This window comes from Chaetura pelagica, unplaced genomic scaffold (assembly GCF_000747805.2).
Source record: "Chaetura pelagica isolate M959 unplaced genomic scaffold, ChaPel_1.0 scaffold135, whole genome shotgun sequence".
Classification (NCBI taxonomy): domain Eukaryota; kingdom Metazoa; phylum Chordata; class Aves; order Apodiformes; family Apodidae; genus Chaetura; species Chaetura pelagica.
Window position 1 is genome coordinate 5,690,242 of NW_009953649.1, and position 19,338 is coordinate 5,709,579.

The 19,338-nt window shown below is 37.5% G+C and overlaps 1 protein-coding gene across 1 annotated transcript in view; it reads right to left on the bottom strand.

Annotated features, from left to right (window-relative positions):
• PARK2 (parkin RBR E3 ubiquitin protein ligase) overlaps window positions 1-19,338 on the bottom strand; it is a 555,014-nt gene that overhangs the window by 429,058 nt on the left and 106,618 nt on the right. The gene's annotated exons all lie outside the window — the stretch shown is intronic.

Genomic DNA, 19,338 nt, shown 5'->3' on the forward strand with positions numbered 1-19,338 from the left:
GAGCCATATCCTATAATTTGACTTCCTATAAGTCTGTAAGTCTCCTTGGTCTCCATCTCTCAGAAATAATGTAACTAAATTCAATAAAGTACATTTAATTAATTGATTAACTTTTAATTGAGACTTTATACAGGAAAGAACTCTCTGCTCATCCTGTGTAACGGGATGCTGAAGATCCTACTCGATTTTTCATCAGAAATAGACTTTATTCCTGAGTAGGCCAATAGATGCATGAATGCCAGACCTTAAAGAGCTACATTAGGTATTGGTAGAAGTTTAGACAGGGCAAGCTGGAGCTCAACAGAGGCTACAAACACATCAGAGAAGTGGAGTTAGCTCACCACCACTGAGTTCCTGACCTTCTGCTTTTGGGGTCCAAGTTAGCAAGCATAAAGCCCACTCCGGTGTATGTACCCTACACTGCAATACAGTGAAGAAGTATATGGAGTCTGGTTAGAAGTTTTCTCTCTTATCCCACAATGGATTCCAATATATGCATTTATAAGTCATTCTCTCCTCATGTGTGTTTATTACATTCACACAGAGAATATAAAACATTTTCATTTTCTTTATAAAGAATACTGTGCAAATGTAAAGACTAGGTAAATTACTTTTCAAGAATTCACTGCTATCTCACAGACAAAGGAAAAGAAGAGTCCTCTTAGATAAAGAAATAGACAGTTCCTTTAAATGTCTAAATCGTTGAGAGGGAATGATGGGTAGAGAAGAACTAGTAACACAAAAGGAACAGAAGTAACTCTGACATTATGGTAACTTATTTGTTGACGGAAACCATGTGTTCTGAAAGTGATATGCTTCGTCCTGACAGGGAAGAAGACAGATGACAATTACAATACCCTTAAGGGATAGAGACTTGTAGTCAATGAGAGTTGTAGTCAATGGGACAGAATCTAGTTGGAGGTCTGTGACTAGTGGAGTCCCTCAGGGGTCGGTACTGGGACCAGTGCTGTTCAATATCTTCATCAACGACCCGTATGAGGGAACAGAGTGTTCCCTCAGCAAGTTTGCTGATGACACTAAACTGGGAGGAGTGGCTGACACACCAGAAGGCTGTGCTGCCATTCAGAGAGACTTAGACAGGCTGGAGAGTTGGGCAGGGAGAAACTTAATGAAATTCAACAAGGGCAAGTGTAGAGTTTTGCATCTGGGGAAGAGCAACCCCACATAACAGTAGAGGTTGGGGGCTGACCTGCTGGAGAGCAGTGTAGGAGAAAGGGACATGGGGGTCCTGGTAGACAGGAGGATGACCATGAACCAGCAATGTGCCCTTGTGGCCAAGAAGGTCAATGGCATCCTGGGGTGCATTAGAAAGGGTGTGGTTAGTTGGTCAAGAGAAGTTCTCCCCCCCCTCTATTCTGCATTGGTGAGGCCACATCTGGAATATTGTGTCCAGTTCTGGGCCCCTCAGTTCAAGAAGGACAGGGAACTGCTTGAAAGAGTCCAGCACAGAGCTACAAAGATGTTTAAGGGAGTGGAACATCTCCCTTATGAGGCAAGGCTGAGGGAGCTGGGTCTCTTTAGCTTGGAGAAAAGGAGACTGAAGTGTGACTTCATCCATGTTTACAAATATGTAAAGAGTGAGTGTCAGGACAATGGAGCCAAGCTTTTTCCAGTGATAGGACAAGGGGTAATGGGTGCAAACTGGAGCATAGGAGGTTCCATGTGAATATCAGGAAGAACTTCTTTACTGTGAGAGTGACAGAGCACTGGAACAGGTTGCCCAGAAAGGTTGTGGAGTCTCCTTCGCTGGAGACATTCAAAACCCATCCTTCCAACCCCTAGGATTCTGTGATTCTGTGATTCTGTGATATACTATACAGTGGAATTTACAGCACCTTTAGGACGTGTTTTACAGCTGACCCATCAGTACCAAGGCTGAAGACAACACTGGCATGTGACACAGGGGTTAGGAAGCTCAGCTACAACCATCAAAGTGGGACAAAGTTCTGTTCTGCTCTATGAAAAAAAATAGGCTGGAAAATTAAAATTAATTTCCAAATCCAAGTGCAGACAGGTGGCAACAGGAATCTAAAGCTAGGAAGCTAAATTACCGTTTGGTTAAATCTCTTGGCACAGCTAAAACGAGATTTACTTTACTCACAAAAGAAATTTTCAGCTCTATCTGTGTTACTGAAACCTAAACTAAAAACACTTGTGTAGCAAACAGGGCAATTTAACCAACTGGGTCTGCTCTTTAATTGTTTTGCATAGGATTTTCTGCTATGGGGCTCACAGAGTAGTAGTCTGTAGTTTCTGACTTTGTTAGGGTGCTGAGTAACTGCTGCAGGAAGTACTATTATTCTCTCAATCGTATCACAGAGATACAAAATCATGGTCAAAAGTTTCTACCACAACACAAATGAAGAAAAAGCTTCCTTCACCCAAAATAGTTGCCAACAGTGATGGAGAGGACTGTAAAACTTTTTAAGATTAATTTTTCATGGAGGATTAATTTTCCTTTCACTTTTGCTGGTTTGGATGAGGTGTAACACAAGTTAGTTATTATAGATCTAAAAGTTTAACTGTAATGTAAAATAGGTATAACTGATGGAGAATAAGGCCCTTTGTCTTTCATGAACTTTCAAACCCTCTATATACCTCTGCTCAGTTACTAAAGGTTACAACGAATGCATTGCTCTAATAGATTTACAGTACATAGCTAATTAACCATGAAGGAATACTGTATAGTTATGCATCCATAAAAAGAGTCCGTGCATAGTAACACTGTGATTTTCAAACCATGAATAGATGTAAAATAATCTGTTAAAATAAAGAGAGAACAAAAACATTCTTGCAAAAACATCCCTGTAAACAGATGGTCTTTTCATACCAGTGCTCCCCAGCAATATACAATGCAATTGGTGTCTGATGAGAGCCTTAGCCGGTGGGACTTCCTGAAGATACAAGTTGCACTGCATGGATCTTATTGTTTACATTCTTTTACACTTTACTAAAATGAGACTGTAACTGTAAAAAAACATAGTTAAAGCCAAGTAAACCAAGTAAAGTGATCTTTTAAATCCAATTTATCTGTTGCTATTTGTCCAAGAGACCATTCTGACATGATTCTCTCCAAATACTCCAAAGTTGAAATTTTATTCTGATGTAGATGTGGTGATGGTGGTGATAGACTGAGAGACCTCTTCCTTCATGATCTCATTTGAAATGGATTTTTCACACATTCTAAGTACCCCTTGCCCCCAAGAAATAGCCCTCATCTGTGCCTGCATTATCCCTTCTCTCTTGAGTCTTGTTTGGAAAGTCAGAGCAGGAGGTTAGACAAGGAGTTGCTACAGACTGTCATGTCCTTTTTCATTTCATATGGCGGATGATTACCAGTAAATTCATCAAAATTTGAGTAGCATGTCTGACATAAGGTTCTAACAGACCACAAAATAACTCCTTTTTTCACCTGTGTGCTTTCAATTTCTGCACAAATATGAGATACCTTGTGAATAGCTATGTTGAACTCTGCTGTGTTGCAGCTGTGTATAGGATATAACTCTGAGAGTACTGAAACTAGGTAGAAGAATCCTTGTAATCTCATCTTAAATTTAGGGGGCTTACTTAAAGATTTCATCCCATATATTTCAAGGATAAAGACAGTAACCAAGTCAAATACTGAGAGATAGTTTCCATAAAATATCAAAGCCAAGGAAAACAAAACATTCTAAATACGTAACAGCAAGAATGAATAAAATAAATCCTCTTCCTTTTCCACTTTATTCTATATTTTGTTTTCAGGAGGCAAACTAGGGTTTTTATATCATTCCACTAGATTTTGCAACCATATGGTCAAACGGAGAACACAGTGACTAAGTGGTAGACTTCCAGCCTCAACAATCTGCATTTGAAAAGGAGCAGATCCATATGTTTTTCTCCTTCTCTTTCTCCTTGTGTGTGTGTGAGTCCTATACCAGTTGCTACATCACTTGTCTTTTTTGCATAAGACACAGCATTTGGGGGAGCACCTTGTACACTTAGACAAATTCCTGACAGTACAGGAAGTTCAGAGCCTAATTATTAAAAAGACCCTGTCCCAGAAGTTAATCTACTGTCTTAGCTTTCACCAGCAGCTTTTGGATTTATATACACTGTATAATTGGAGAACATTTATGCATAATTAAAGTACACACAGACAGCTAAGTCTAATAGAAATTGGTTTTCTAAGTGGGATGCATATATTTACAGTAAACTAGTGCCAAGATTGTTACAGTCTAATTCTTTACAGGTTTAGTTTCTGAAATTGCTTTCTAAAAACTGCTGAGACCCATTAAAATTCAGTGTCAGTGACACAGAGGTTTGTGATCTTTTCTGTATCATTAACCACTCTGTCACTTAAAATATTGACAAAGACCAGGTTCTGGACCAGCTGTTTTCACTGATCAGGTAAAATCTTCTTTCTTCAGTTGAGAGAGTAATAAATTCAATGATCTTCTGTGTTATCTGTGTTAGACATTTTATGCACATGCCATTCATATGTACTTTGTCTAGAAAATCCTTGCTGCAAAGTAAAAATACTACAAAAGAGGCTGTTCACGCACTATGCTCTCAGAAATGAAGTGCATCACTCCTAATACGCTTGATCACATCCAGGTTTAGAAGTCTGGCATGATCAGTACTTTACTACTTGGAGGAGAATCTTTACAGAGGAGGCAGACGAGAGTACTCAGTTACATTTATTCTTGTTTGTGTATTGTTTATGGGTCTCACATAATGTTATTACTGTGAAGAGAATAAAACCAGGTGCTGATTTGGCTCACTAGCTACAGTAGCCCTTCTTTTTTGAGAGAAGCCCCCAATTCAATTTATTGCTGGAATGGATTTTTTTGCAAATAAGGATAATCCTTCCTTTAGTGTTTGCACAGTTGGCTACCTCTTAGCATTCTTCCCTATCATATCAGGTTTTAAAATTTTATTTAAAATTCCAGAATTCATTTATGCATTAGCTGTTTTTATTACAGTTATGGACGACCTGGCATTCAACAAGTTTAGCATTAGGAAAGAACACTCAGGATTTTATCAGAATATAACAGGACCCATACCAAATTTTACCTTCATTTTCATATGATGTGCAAGTGTTCATGTAGAAATACAGCCAGCCAGCACAAAATTAGTTTCTGTACTAGAAAAAAGCAAACTATTTAAAAAGTAAACCCCCATTCTTAGCTAAGACAAACATAAACACTCAGGCCTCCTAACTTATTTTATCTGAGAACATAGGGCAAAATGCATTGAGGCTAACTATGTGGCCTCCTGAAATACATGGGAAGATTCTGCTCACTGCACAAACGTAAGATTCAAGTGTATCAGTTACGTTTTAAATAAGAAAGGTACAAAATATCATTTCTCTTCAATGGAATTTACAATTTGAGATCTTCTAGAGCAAAGTACAAGCAGAAGCTTAAGAGTCTAACTGATGGAAAAGTTTTCTAGCAGAGTAAAACTATTTTAAATAAGACTAAACATTTTCTAGAGATAAAAGTAGCTTAGAGGTTAAAAGAAGCTTAGAGGTGAAAAGAAGCTTAATCTAGCTATTTCATTTTAGTTGAAGTAAATAAATCTTATTCATTTTAACTTCCTCTTTAAACTACTGTTTTGTCAAAATGCCAGAGTTAGCAATCCTAGCCTTCATCACCAGAACAGAATTTCAGGAAAGAGCTTTTTACATTAATAAAAATGCAGCACTGAGGGAGAAAATGACAGCAGAACCAAAGAGATGACCTGCTGGCTCCTGATTCTGATCACAGCTTAGAACCTGAACAGCTTCATCCTGCATTCTTCTTAATTGGGTTAGCCACATGGACTGGCTGAAACCAGGTCTAATCTACTGTAACATCGATGGTGCAATTATGAATGAACATTAAAAAATTATTATTGTGAGCTCAAGGCCAACAGGCAAATTAAGAGAAAAACGACAATGTTCCAAAACCCTGAGAGTGAGGCAACATTAGTTTATTTTTTAAATCCATGCTCAATAAACAATCCTGTACATCACCATCAAGAACTGCTGGGTTTTTCTGACATTGTCTCATACCAAAAGCCCCATGTATGACACCACATAATAAATACATTGCTTAAAATACAAGTGAAAAAGGGAAATTCTAGTAGATAAAATATACTTGTTGAACAATGAAAGCACATCTGCTTGCTCAAGTTGACTTTTTGGCTTTTATTTGTTTTCCCTTTTAAGGATTTTAAGCATTGTACAAAACCATAAAACAAAAAAGCTTTTAAATATCCTTTCCTATTAGCCCAGAATAAAAAACAACCCTCAACTTGTCATCTTGCAATTGACTGAACTGACTTGAATCCCATAACCAGGAGATACATAAACTATTCCTTCTGATGGAACCTGACTGCACTATTTTTAGTCCATTTTTAATCTCACCAAAAGTACTGTTACACTTTCTGACTTGATGTCAACAGAAAGCTCCATGAGGCTCAAGACTCATGCAGGTAACCAGACAGTCTTCCAGTTTGGTGATTATTTTTTACAGAATTGTATGAAATTATTCCTAAACACTTAAAGAAGCATGGAAGTTCTGGACCTGAGCTAAAGCAGATATACCTACAGATCCAGAAAAGACTGCATATTCAAAAAGAATTATTCTCCCACTCTTGAGCACCATATAAAATGCCAGGCAAAGCTTGGGTTAAATGCATTCTTGCCCATTTGCCCAAGTTTGTTAGTTTGAAAGAAAGAAAGCAATTAGACCTGACTGGAATGAAAAACCTAACTTCAGGGGAATTATTTTCTTCCATCTGAATCTACATTTTAAAAATTAAGCAACTCAGAATATACAGAGAGAATATTAACATCCAGAATGAACGTTTTGTCCAGATTAGGACAGCCTGAAACTGTACATCATCTTAGCTGCACAGGTGAGTAGTGTGTGAGCAGAAAGTCAAACCCTAACCCAAGAGAGGGCCAACACATTTCAGGGAAATATTAGTTGGTATTCTGAGAATGTAGCCTATGACATCCATATTGGTAACAGACAACTAACACTACACTTGGTTAATATATTTTTCTTTTCTGAAAATCTGGACATTACTCTCAGCAACACTCCTGAGTGTGGATGAGACAGCAGTGTTTTCAGCTGGCAGGCTACGTGCAGAGCCAGATAGCAGAAAACTAGCAAAAATATCTCTTGGTGCTCTTTACAGGGACCTGTGGCATCAGCTAAAATGTAGTGCCTTAGTCTGGAACAGGTAAGTTCTGCCAAGGTAAGGTGGCTTTTCACAGCACAAGTGGTGCTTGTGGAAAAACAGACATTGAAGATCATACTGATTCTAATGAATACAGCTTGAATGTAAAATTAAAAAGCAACAAAATATAGAACTTGGGAATGTAGAGACAAATTCAAAACAATTGTAAAAATACTTCCACCATCACATCATACACAGCTGATGAGCACATGCAGATCAAATCCAAGTAAAAATACCACTGATATTATCTTAGCTCAGGGCACCCAGACTTTGCTCACTTGTCACCAGGAGTAGGCACAGCAACAAGAGCAGTTAATGCAGTGAATCCCATTAGGTTAGCAGGGCAGATAACATGATTTAAGAATCTATAATTTTTAGTATTGGTAAAAATAAACAAGGCACAGTCTGAACAGAGGTTTCCTGGTTAAAGCTTAAGCAAGCCTATTGTTGTAAGGTCTAAAATCCTTAAACTTAACAACAGTTCCAGGAATTTCAAGACTGATTGGTCTTTATAGAAGTACTTAGTATCATATTTTTCTTCCTCCCAAAACAGTAAGTTTTAATGACAGTATATACAAACAACATAAGGCTTAGATTCAGGAATTCAGTTTTTCTGGCTGAATAGTTTTTGGTGCAAAAAAGAGATCTCAGTCTTTTGGTAATGTTTATTCTCTGATTCCCTTAGGAGACATAGCCTGATATTTTACTTTAATGAAAATATTTCCATGGAAATATTTATTTTTTAAAAAAAATCTAATATTACAAGATATTTTATCAAGTCAAATATATTAAACTAATTTTTCACTTGAAAAACTTCATGAATTCATGTTGTGTGTCTATGCCCTAACTTTGTACCATTTCAACGATGCCATTTTAACCCCATTAAACCAACATAGAAATTCTATGACAGCTGCAATTGTACGTGTAATTTTAAAAAGTTGCTTATATTGGACAGACTGTTCTCCTTCATCACTGTTTGAATTTTGAGCCGTGAAGTAGTTGTGCTCACTCTAGGTAGTACATTGCTTTGCCTAAAAAAAAAGTTAAAAATCTTCTCTTTCCCAGCCAAAGTACTTTCCCTTGTCCAAAAAGTCTCTGTGTATTGCCTTGACAAAAGCACACTATTTCAGTTAAATTGACATTTTTACATCATCACACTCCTCCTGTCTCTTCCAAAATATGTTTTGTGCTTCACAGAGCTCCCACAACTTCAATTCTGCTTTTAGCAAAATAGTTAAACTATTAAGTCTCACTTAATAATAAACCCATCTTCAGAGCTCTTGCCAAAGAACAAGTTCTCCAAATAAAGCGTAGAAAAGTTAAAAGTTCTGTGCTAAATTTTTATTTGTTTAGTAAAAAACATTAAAATGTCCTAATAAAATGAAGGTCTTAATACAGATATTTGCTACCTCTGAAAAACCCACCCCCCTGAACAAACATAACTCTTCTATATTCAAGATATACCACTGAATTCAAATGGCCCTTTTTTATAGATAAGGAGAAAGCTTTAAACATATGGTAATTACTACAGGGAACCAAAGGTGTCTTGTTTTGTCCAGCTGCTAACAGCAGCAAAACTTAAATGAATACTAGCAATTTATCTGGGGATTACTAACTAGTCAACACCACATGTCTCTAAAGACCTATATGTCAGAAAAACTTCCCTCAGAAGAGGGGGGGAAACCACTACAACCTTGCATACCTCTACCAAGAAAATTAAATCAATATAACATTCTGGTTGTGGTTGCATCCTGTTAAATATGTTTTATAATAATGAGAAAAGATTTAATGAGTTTCCCTTAATACCCTTAGATCACAACCTTGTCCAAACAAGTGCAGTCAATAAAACTTAAAATTAGCCCATTTTTTAATTACAGAGTTTTCACTTACATCACGTTCATAGAATCATAGAATGGTCTGAGTTGGAACGGACCTTAAAGATCATCTAGTTCTAACCCCCCCTGCATGGTCAGGGACATCTCCCAGCAGATCAGGTTGCTCAGGGCCCCCTGCAACATGGTCTTGAACACTTCCAGGGAGGAGGCTTCCAAACCTTCCCTGGGCAACCTGTTCCTTTGTCTTACTACCCTCAAAGTAAAAAATTTCCTCCTAATGTCTGACCTAAATTTCTCCTCTTTCTGTTTTGATCCACTACCCCTTGAGCTCTCACTACAAGCCCTTCTAAAAAGTCCCTCCCCAGCTTTCCAGTAGGCCCCTTTCAGGCACTGGAAGACTAAAGTACCCTAAACTTTTTCATTACCTAGTTCAGTCCAAAATCAGACAAAAAACTCCAACATCAGACATGAGGCAAAAATGTACAGATTAGGAGGGGTTTCTTCCACAATGAGGTAGAATAGAGACCTGTTTTTACTTATTTTCGAGGTAAACAGTTGCTTTAAACTGTTCTTAATTAATTACCTTAATTATAAGTAATTAATATTACAATTCATATTAATAATATAGAAATTACATCAGCTTCTTAAGGGAGATGAAGGTACACACTTAAGAAAATAGTTTGGCATTTGATATTTCTACTACTATAATAACTTAAGGAAATACAGTTAATGCTAGCTGGTGTATCACATCTTCCAGTACCTTAAAAATTAGGAAAAACTTACTGACATTTCAGAATTCTTTAATATTCATCATTATGATAACTGTTGAAATAACGTAGTGCGAGCATAATTTCTCTGTACCCACAGCTATCTAAGAAATAATAATAGTAAGACAGAAGTCTGGCTGTACTTCAATAAAGAAAGCAAATGAGGAGAGTTATGCACTGGGACATGTGAATCTCAGTGACAGCTGCCATATTAATAAATAAATAAATAAATAAATAAACCAAACCCACAACACCGTCACAGTCCAAGATTTGCTTGCACTGTAAAAAATTCCAGCAAGATATCCACAGCACATTATGGTATTACCGAGCAGAAAAAGGGATCCAAAAGATACATATACATATCTATATTTAAGGGAAAGGAAAACCAAGAGGGATTTACCTGAACATACAGGTTAAGATGTTTACTAGATATGGCTTTAAAGTTTAAAATACTGGCAAATAGTCATTGCATCTCCTTTCAACACAAAAGGCTATGAAACTTTAGAGAGAGTCTTCCTTTGTGAAGAAGGAAAGGGGACATTCCTCCTGTTTGTGAGGGGAGGAGTTACTGCACGGAGAGAAGGCTGTCTTTCATATTCTGAAGACAATGACAGCAGAGATGCAAATAATCAACATGCCAAAAGATGTAAACTAAAGATACACAAACTTTTAATTTCCCTGGTCAACATAACACCCTTTTTTGGTCATACTGCCTGTGCACATGCCAGCAAAGGACATGAGTGGTCCTTCTCCAGTTACATTTCTGACCCCAATGACAGCCCAAACTAAAGCTGAGTAAGGCTTTCTTATCATTTATATTAGTACTCCTTTTTCACCCACTCCCCAAAAACCCCCAACTTATATGCATCTAAACAGAAAGGTATAAAAAACATGAAGAGAAATAGCACAAAACCTACAAAAGAACGAAACAGATAAAGTCCACCGTCTGTTCTACAGGTATACATGATCCCATGCCACTCAATGGTAAGAGTTACAGATTTCTAATGATTTCAGGAAAAGCAGCAGTTATGAAATAGAATCATAGAATCATTTAAGTTGAAAAAGACCTTTAAGATCATCAAGTCCAGCCATTAACCTAACTTTACAAAGCCCACTGCTAAACCATGTGCCTAAGCACCATATCTACATGACTTTTAAACACATCCAGGAATGGTGACTCCACCACTTTCCTGGGCAGCCTATTCTAGTGCTTGACAATCCCTTCTGTGAAGAAACTTTTTCATAATATCCAGCCTAAACCTCGCCTGGTACAACTCAAGACCATTTCCATTTGTCCTATCACTTGTTACTTGTGAGAACAGACTAGCACTTGCCTCTCTACAACCTCCTCTCAGGTACTTGCAAAGAGCAATAAGGTCTCCCTTCAGTCTCCTTTTCTCCAGACTAAAATAGCCCCAGCTTCCTCAAAAGCTCCTCATAAGACTTGTCCTCAAGACCCTTCAACAGCTTCATTGCCCTTCTTTGTACCCACTCCAGGACCTCGATGTCCTTCCTATACTGTTGGGCATGAAACTGAACACAGTACTCAAGGTGCGGCCTCACAGGGGCACGATCACTACCCTAGTCCTTCTGGGCCACCTGGACACACTGCTGCCTTGTATTCAGCCAGCTGTCAATTAATATCACTGGGTCTCATTCTGCTGAGAAGCTCTCCAGCCACTTCTTCCCAAGCCTGTAGCATTGCATTGGATTGTTGTGGCTCAAGTGCAGGACTTGGCATTTGGCCTTGTTTAAGCCCACATGATTGGCCTCAGGATCTATTTGTCAAAGGACCTTTGATTACAATTCAGACAATGTGCACTGTTACACAAAAGCAGACAATATTTCAGATAAAACAAGTTATTCTGAACGATGGTATTTTTTGCTAGCCCCAGGCTTTCAGTGATATACTAAAATATACATCAGGCGGATTCTCACCATGGTGTACCTAAAGGTCTAAAAGGATGATGTAAACAAGACAAAACCAGGCTCTCTTCAGAGGTGTCCAGTGGCAGAACAAGAGGCAATGGGCACAAAGTGAAACACAGGAGGTGCTGCCTGAACATAAGGATAAACCTTTTTACTGTGAGGGTGTCTGACCACTGGCACAGCCTGCCCAGAGAGGCTGTGGAGTCTGGAGTCTCCATTCTTGGAGATATTCAAAAGAACATGGTCCTGGACAACCAGCTCCAAGTGGCTCTGTCAGACCAGACAACCTCCAGAGGCCCCTTCCAACCTCAACTAGTCTGTGACTCTGTTCTTCTGTGGTATCACACCAGCTGTAAGGACAGGATACACTGAACACCATCTATATCCCTAGGCACACATCTGTCTTTGTTGAAAAAAAAAAAAAAGTTCATGAGACATTTGATGCAGAGACTCATGTAAAGGTCTAATCTGAAAGCCAATTTGCAAACTATTTTTCTTTTCATTTATGAATGCTGCCACCTAGGCTGGAGAAACATGCTTTAGGCTCCACAATCATGGGCAGTTTTTGTTCACAGCATGACTTGAAGTGGTATATAACACTGAAGTAATTTTCCCTTTTTCCAATAATTAGGGTTTTTCTCCAGCTTTAAAGAGACTTTATAACATGCAAACTCACTGAAATCACATACTGCAATAAATACTATAAATCACACATGATATCTCAGAGCTTCTAATAGAATTAGAAGTTAAAATGTACTTTCTTACCCCATTAAAATGAAAGGAAAACCTGTATGTTATTTTTCAAAACAGAGGCAAAACTATTTTCTTGGCAAAGTTTATTTTGCATCAAAGCATTACTTTTCCTGTCTTTTGGAATGGACAGAATAATTTTCTTCATAAATCAACTATACATTTATTTTCATTTACTCTATATACATAAACAACTTATGTCCAATGTAGTGAAATTTGTCCTAAGGGATATTGGAAAAAGAAATGAAAGAGGTAGCTAAAAGCCTGAATAAAGCTATATAAAGTCTTTTGAATCCTCCCAACTGTCCTCTTCAAATGGAGCTTAGCACTTTGGAGGCCAGCCTCAATGGCAGTGTCACTATGTAAGGCAGGTGCAAGAGCGAAGCAATCCCTTAAGGACTTCAGTGTGAGGTGAGACTCAGAGCCAAAAAAAAGAAGTGGAGAAGAAAGAATGAAATGGTTATAAAATAATTTTGCAGTCACCCAATGTCAAACTTTCCTATACGGGCCACAGTATCTTAAACAGACCTCAGGAACGTTTGTTGGACCATCCGCCCAATGTGGCTGGATTTGGTGGAATTTAACATATTATCAAAGAAAACAGACTTTTAAAGGTAGAAATACAGGTGTTATTCTTTTTGTTTTTTTCTTCTGATATTCATATTACTAAAAACTATTATAGAATCATAGAACCACAGAATCATAGAATGGTTAAGATTGGAAGGGACCTTAAAGATCAGGTTCCAACCTCCCTGCTATGAGCAGGGACACTTCACACTAGACCAGGCAACACAAAGCCTCATCCAAACTGGCCTTAAACACCTTCAGGAAGGAGGCTTCCACAACCTCCCTGGACAACTATTCCATCACCTTATTACCCTCATGGTGAAGAATTTCTTCCTGATGTCTAACCTAAATTTACCCTCTTTCAGTTTAAAACCATTACCCCTTGTCCTATCACTACCGTCTCTGGTGAAAAGCCCCTCCCCAGCTTTCCTTCAGGTACTGGAAGGCTGCTACTAGGTCTCCCCGAGCCTCCTCTTCTCCAGGCTGGCTGAGTAATGGCAGACTCAGAGCTGCAGACCCCAAATAATTGTTCTTAGTAAAGTTCCACCAGTAATTCTGAATTCTGAGTCAGCTCAAATTTATGTAACACTGATGCCCTTCACAAAGTCGCTCTAAGCAATAGGAGAGCAATAAGGAGGAGTAGATGACAGAAATTCCTTGATGAAATTGAAAAAATATCCCATTCTGAGACTTTTTTTTTTTTTTTACTGGAAACTGTTTAGACTATGTAATGGAAATGACAATTAAAGGGTTTATATCTACTTTAGCATGGACTGCAAACACCACTAGGAGACATGACTTACAACCATAATATAGTTCTGCACTGAGTCTCAGCAGTTCATATTCAGCAGGCCTACCACTGTCAGATCAGGTCATGAAAGAAATGAATGCACTAAAGAGCACATTTGCCTGCATAGCAGGTAGGGAGAGGATCAGAACATGCTTAATATCTCTTTGGCATCCTGGTACAGCTGGGCTGGAGCTACACATTTTCATCATTACCATAATCAATAACAATAATACCACCAATAACAATAATAATAACAAGAACATATCTATATCTTAAGAAGCAGCCTCACTTTCAAAAATACTGATCACTAGAAAAAAAAAGTTAGGCATATGATTAAGTATGCTGACTGAATATAACTAACCAGAAGGATATTCTGAATATGTGGAAACCTTGCAAAAAAGAATTCCAAGAGTTTTTCTCTGCACTGGTTGTCTCAAAACAGCATTAACATCAATGCTCAGTGACAGTAATTCAGATGCCAGAATTGAGAAATTTTTCACTATTTGTGTAGAAAGAACAACACGTATTGAATATGCATTATTTCCTCTAAGTACTTTTTTGTTTGTTTGTTTTTAATGGGCAAGAGTAGGGAAATTAAGATATTTTTGTCCTGATACATTCATTAGCAGGAACCCAAGAATAAACATTTGCTTCAAATTTGTTAGTTTGACCAAGAAGGACACATCACCATGGTAACTTTCCTGTGCACAGTATTCAATAGAAGTATTTTAACACACAGTGCTGTCATTTGTTAGCTAGGATGTATCGAGAGCACTTTTATTCCCACAGTAAACGTATTTTGGAGAGACAAATACCTGTATCATCCAGTCTCAAAAATTTAATCACATTTTTAATATCTCCCCAGCCTGAGAATGAGACCTTGCTTTATCAGATTACACTCCACTGGGTGGAGTTTATTTTTCAGTTTAGTTTCAAAGACAAATTGATTTTTTGTAACCTGCCTTCAATATTACCCCAGCAGTGGCAATCAGCAGTGGGGAAAAGCTGACTCGCCCTCTACACGGGCTAGATAATTGTAGAGGTGCTACTTGTCCTTTTTAGTCAGCCTTGCTTCAATGCACTGAGCCATACTCCTTTCCTTCCCTGAGCGAGGATACAAGTGATGAATTCCAGAAAAATATGCCATCTGAAATGAGTAGTGGAGATAGGTGGTGCACTATGTAATGGAGTTTCACAATGATATATTAAAAATAGAGAGATTAAAAGTAAACTGCCTTTTTATATGATATTACAGAAAATCTCTGCCAAGTTTATATTCATTAAAAAGAAAATGCCCTACTTAAGTAACTATTGAAATGCAGTTAGGAAGTAAGAACTTGAAGAAAATTACTTTATTAAAGGTCTTTCTCTTCCTAGCCAATATGAAAGCATCAAATTGAAAATACTACACTATCATCTATTAGGAAGGCCACTTAAACTGTCTATGACCTGTTATTTGTCAGTCACTGGAAGGCACTCAACAGACACTAGCACTTTTCTGGGATGTACCACACAGCCTACACTAACTGACAAGCTGCCTAAATGACAAGCTTTTTCTGGTGCCAAAGAAACCAACTTCAGAAAATGTCCATTTCTTTGTTGGTTTCAAGATGAAAAGCTATAGATGAAAGCAGTATTGCTAATATGACAAATGATGAAAGGGCAGTTCTGTGGCAGAGCCAGTTTAACAAAGCCCATGAACTCAGGAGGCTCCTCTGGAGTACAGAGGGCAGGGACAGCACCAAGACTGTACAGACCAGCCACTGAGTATCTGGTGTCAGTACCAGAAACAAAGTCTCAGCTGCAGGGAGTTAAATCAGATCTGAATAAAAAGTCCCCATGACTCACAAGATCTGAAATAATGATGTGAGCTATAAGGAACACTTGAAAACTACAGAAGAAGCTATGCAAAACTCCTTTGGTGCTTGTGCTAGAGGATATGCCAAACGCTCAACCTGTATTAGCAAGGACACAGTGTGAAGAATTGCCAAATAGTAATAAGTCCCCACAGTAGACAGGGCCTCACCATAGCACCTGTGGCTTTGTATGGAGACCTAAAATCAATTTACCACACTTCAATCCAGATTCTCACCATGACTGAATTTTGTATCTATATTGATATACAGATCCAAATCACGTTACTGTCTTCTATAGCAGGTGTACATCACAGCATCAGTTACACTGCAAAAGTGTGCTTGATTGTGTATAGAATCAGGCCTTCCTTTCACAGATAGGCACTGCCCTTCTTATTATAGTTAACACTGTGAATCTTAACTGGCTCCAAAAATAGAACTGTAAATGTGACTTCTATAAGCAGGGCTTTTTCAGTGCTTGGGGTTTTTTTGTGTGGTTTTTGTTTTGTTTTGTTTTTTCTGGAAAGAGGTACAACCTAATTATCTGAATCATTGCTACTGAAACAAACTGCAGCATTGTATGTACATGGAATAAATATTTTTAAAAGCTTTAAAGCAACAAAATATATAAATCAATGTGAAACTAGCAACTAAAATTTTTTAGCTATTTGAAGAAATTTGCTGGAAGGCTTGCAGGTTGTCTATATAAGACTCCCACGCTCCAGTCTTTCCAGACATGCTGTTGTGCTTGATTAATTACAGAAATTAGGAAGAGGTGATACTTTTGCAGTGACTGATGTTTTCTTATAATTAAATCAATCTAGTATATGCTCTCCAGAAAGCATTAGGATATGAAATTTTCATAAAACACCAACCTATGTGTCATCTGGAAAATTACAAATGTAATATTTAGATGGATGTCTTTGGTAAAAATAAAAACTGTGGGCTCTTTAATTTCATAGAAATATAGTATCATAAATTTATTCTGCATATCATATATTAAAATAATGTTATGCAAATAGGCATGACAGTTAAATAAGGTTTTAGAATAAGACTGTTTAAATGAATAGGTAATATTTTAAAATGTCAGTTAACACACCACGAAAAAAGAAAGCTCAATTTAATTAGGTTGGTCATTCGAGGCTTAGGTAGGATAAGGATTAGCATGTAGAGTAACATAAGGAAGCCCACAGCTATGCGTGGGTTTTACACAGGTACTCATTTCCATCCAATCAAAGAATTAGCGTAACAAATGCTGGCTTATATGGTGCTTTGGTGCTTATGACAGAAGAGACCTCAAGAAAAAAGCTGTGTTGCCATATAAAGGTCAGGCATGGTTGACAGAGAATTGGGAAAAAAATCTTTTTAAAAATATTGTTTTTCTGCAAATCTGTAGTAGGGTTGTACAGACAAGATTTTGTATAGTTAGCTTATGTAAACTTTATTTTTATTTATTTATCTATCAAAAGAAAAAATATATAGTACCAGTAGAGAAGATACTTACCTGCAATCACTGGCATAGTCCAGTGGAACTGGAAAAGCAAGATAGAGGGTTTGGGGTAATATGCAAACTTCTACCTTAAATAATTTTCTTTTCATGTGCAGAGAAATCAAGCAATTGACAGTATTTTTTTTCAACATGACTTAACTTGGTTCCCATAGACTGCAGTGCACTGGAGAAAGCAGAGCTGGAAGATGGAGCAGAAAGTGAGAAAATGAGGTCACAAGGGCCATTCACATGCCAAATGTGTACCTAATTTTCATAACCACAGGACTGAGGTAGATGGCATGTATTTATAAAACAAACTGACTGTTGCTTAGCATATTCAGAGCAATAATTGCAAGTATAATACAAGTATTGCTCTTTGGAAGTCCTGAGGACTGCCAGCCCAAAATGTTGGAACAGCACATTAATTGTTCTCAACTACTGTATCACACTCCAGTTTGAAAGGAAAATAATAATAACAGATTTGTACTGTTTTTGAGGTGAAAGTAACAGACAAGCATTATTTAAAAACTAAAACAAAAAAAATAATATCTTTGATGCTTGCTAAAAGATATTTTCCTTTTCACTTTTATGTAGGAGTATCTTCAAAAATATTCTGAAAGCTGGGCTTTTTTTAACCAATCCTGACTTTAGCACATGCTTCGGCTACATGTTTTTAGCTACTTTCTTCTCAAAACAACTGTTCACAGCTGCACTGCGCTTATTCAGTGGAAATTATCAGCTTGTGTATATTGATTGTGTTATTGACTCTGCGTTTGCCAAAAGAATGCAGGCCCATGTACATTCCAGGCAATCAGATAAAGAAAGTCTGTTTAGAAATATGCCATACTGGTACGTTTTTATAATAGGTTTTTTGTCATGGAGTTATGAGGAATTTCTGGGAGACAATTTATTTTTATTTTTTTTTTTTGGTCTCCAAAATGAAGAACACTATCTAGAAGATACTATAGAAATTGAACAATTAAAAAAATTATTTAATACAAGGAACATAATGAATCCAAACCAAACAGCACAGGTAGTTTCCAAAAGTGGGCATGCTGAAAGAAGACTGAGTCACTGCGTCGAGCAAAGGACACATGTTTTGTGCTGTCAATGCAATACATAATGTTCAAACTCATCCAGTGATACCAGCAATGTCTTTCAGCAGCGCTGGCTGCTTGCATTCAAGCTGAACACAATGTCATCCTGTTTTTATCCATCCTGAATATTATGCCATTTGAAATGTACGTTGATGGCAACTTAACCTTGTTGCCATTAATGTAACTTAATTTATATGTGATCTAAGCCTGTACCAATCAGTAAAATTCGAATGCAACTTTAGGGAGAAAATAAATGCCCTTAGTTATGCTCATCTGGAACATCATAAAATGCAACATTACTAAGCCTCTAAAATAAATTAGAGATAGTCAGGTAATTCAGGAATAGCACACAGCTTAATGGGGTTTGTTCTTGTAGTTTTTTTAATTAGATGTCTATAAGCACTGGTACAGTTTATTCTTTTCAATGAGAACACAGGAGCTGGGTTTTTAAAGTTTCTCACTGGGCCACTACATGTAGAGACATCAAAGTTGTGGGCTACAAAAAGAACATTAAGCTGAAATTCAACAATTTAAAGCATAGTGAAAGATATTTTAAAACTTACATATGTGTCAAATACCACATAGACTCCCCCCAGGTCTACAGCAGGGTAAGGCTCAGTTTGCTGTAAAACCTAAGCCTCTCACATAGCAAACCTGGTTGACTGTGATTTATGAGACAGGAAACACTGTCATTCTCCAGGAGCACAACCAATGAAATTAATCAGAATTAAAAAAAAAACCAAAACAAACAACAAACAAACAACAAAAAAACCCCACAAAAAACCACCTCAGAAACTTCACATTATTGCACATTTAAGTCAAACAAAACTCTCCTGTTGTAGGATGCAAACTGAGCCTGACAGTTCTCCTACTTGCTATCCCAGCACAGTATTTTTTTCTTGACTTTACATGTAGCAGCTAAGCTGGAGCCATTAATATTCTCAACTGCACAGCCACTTAATCCCCCTTTGTTTCATTCCGTAATAACACTTTCTGTGGCCTTAAAAACTGCTCCAAGCTTTGTAGAA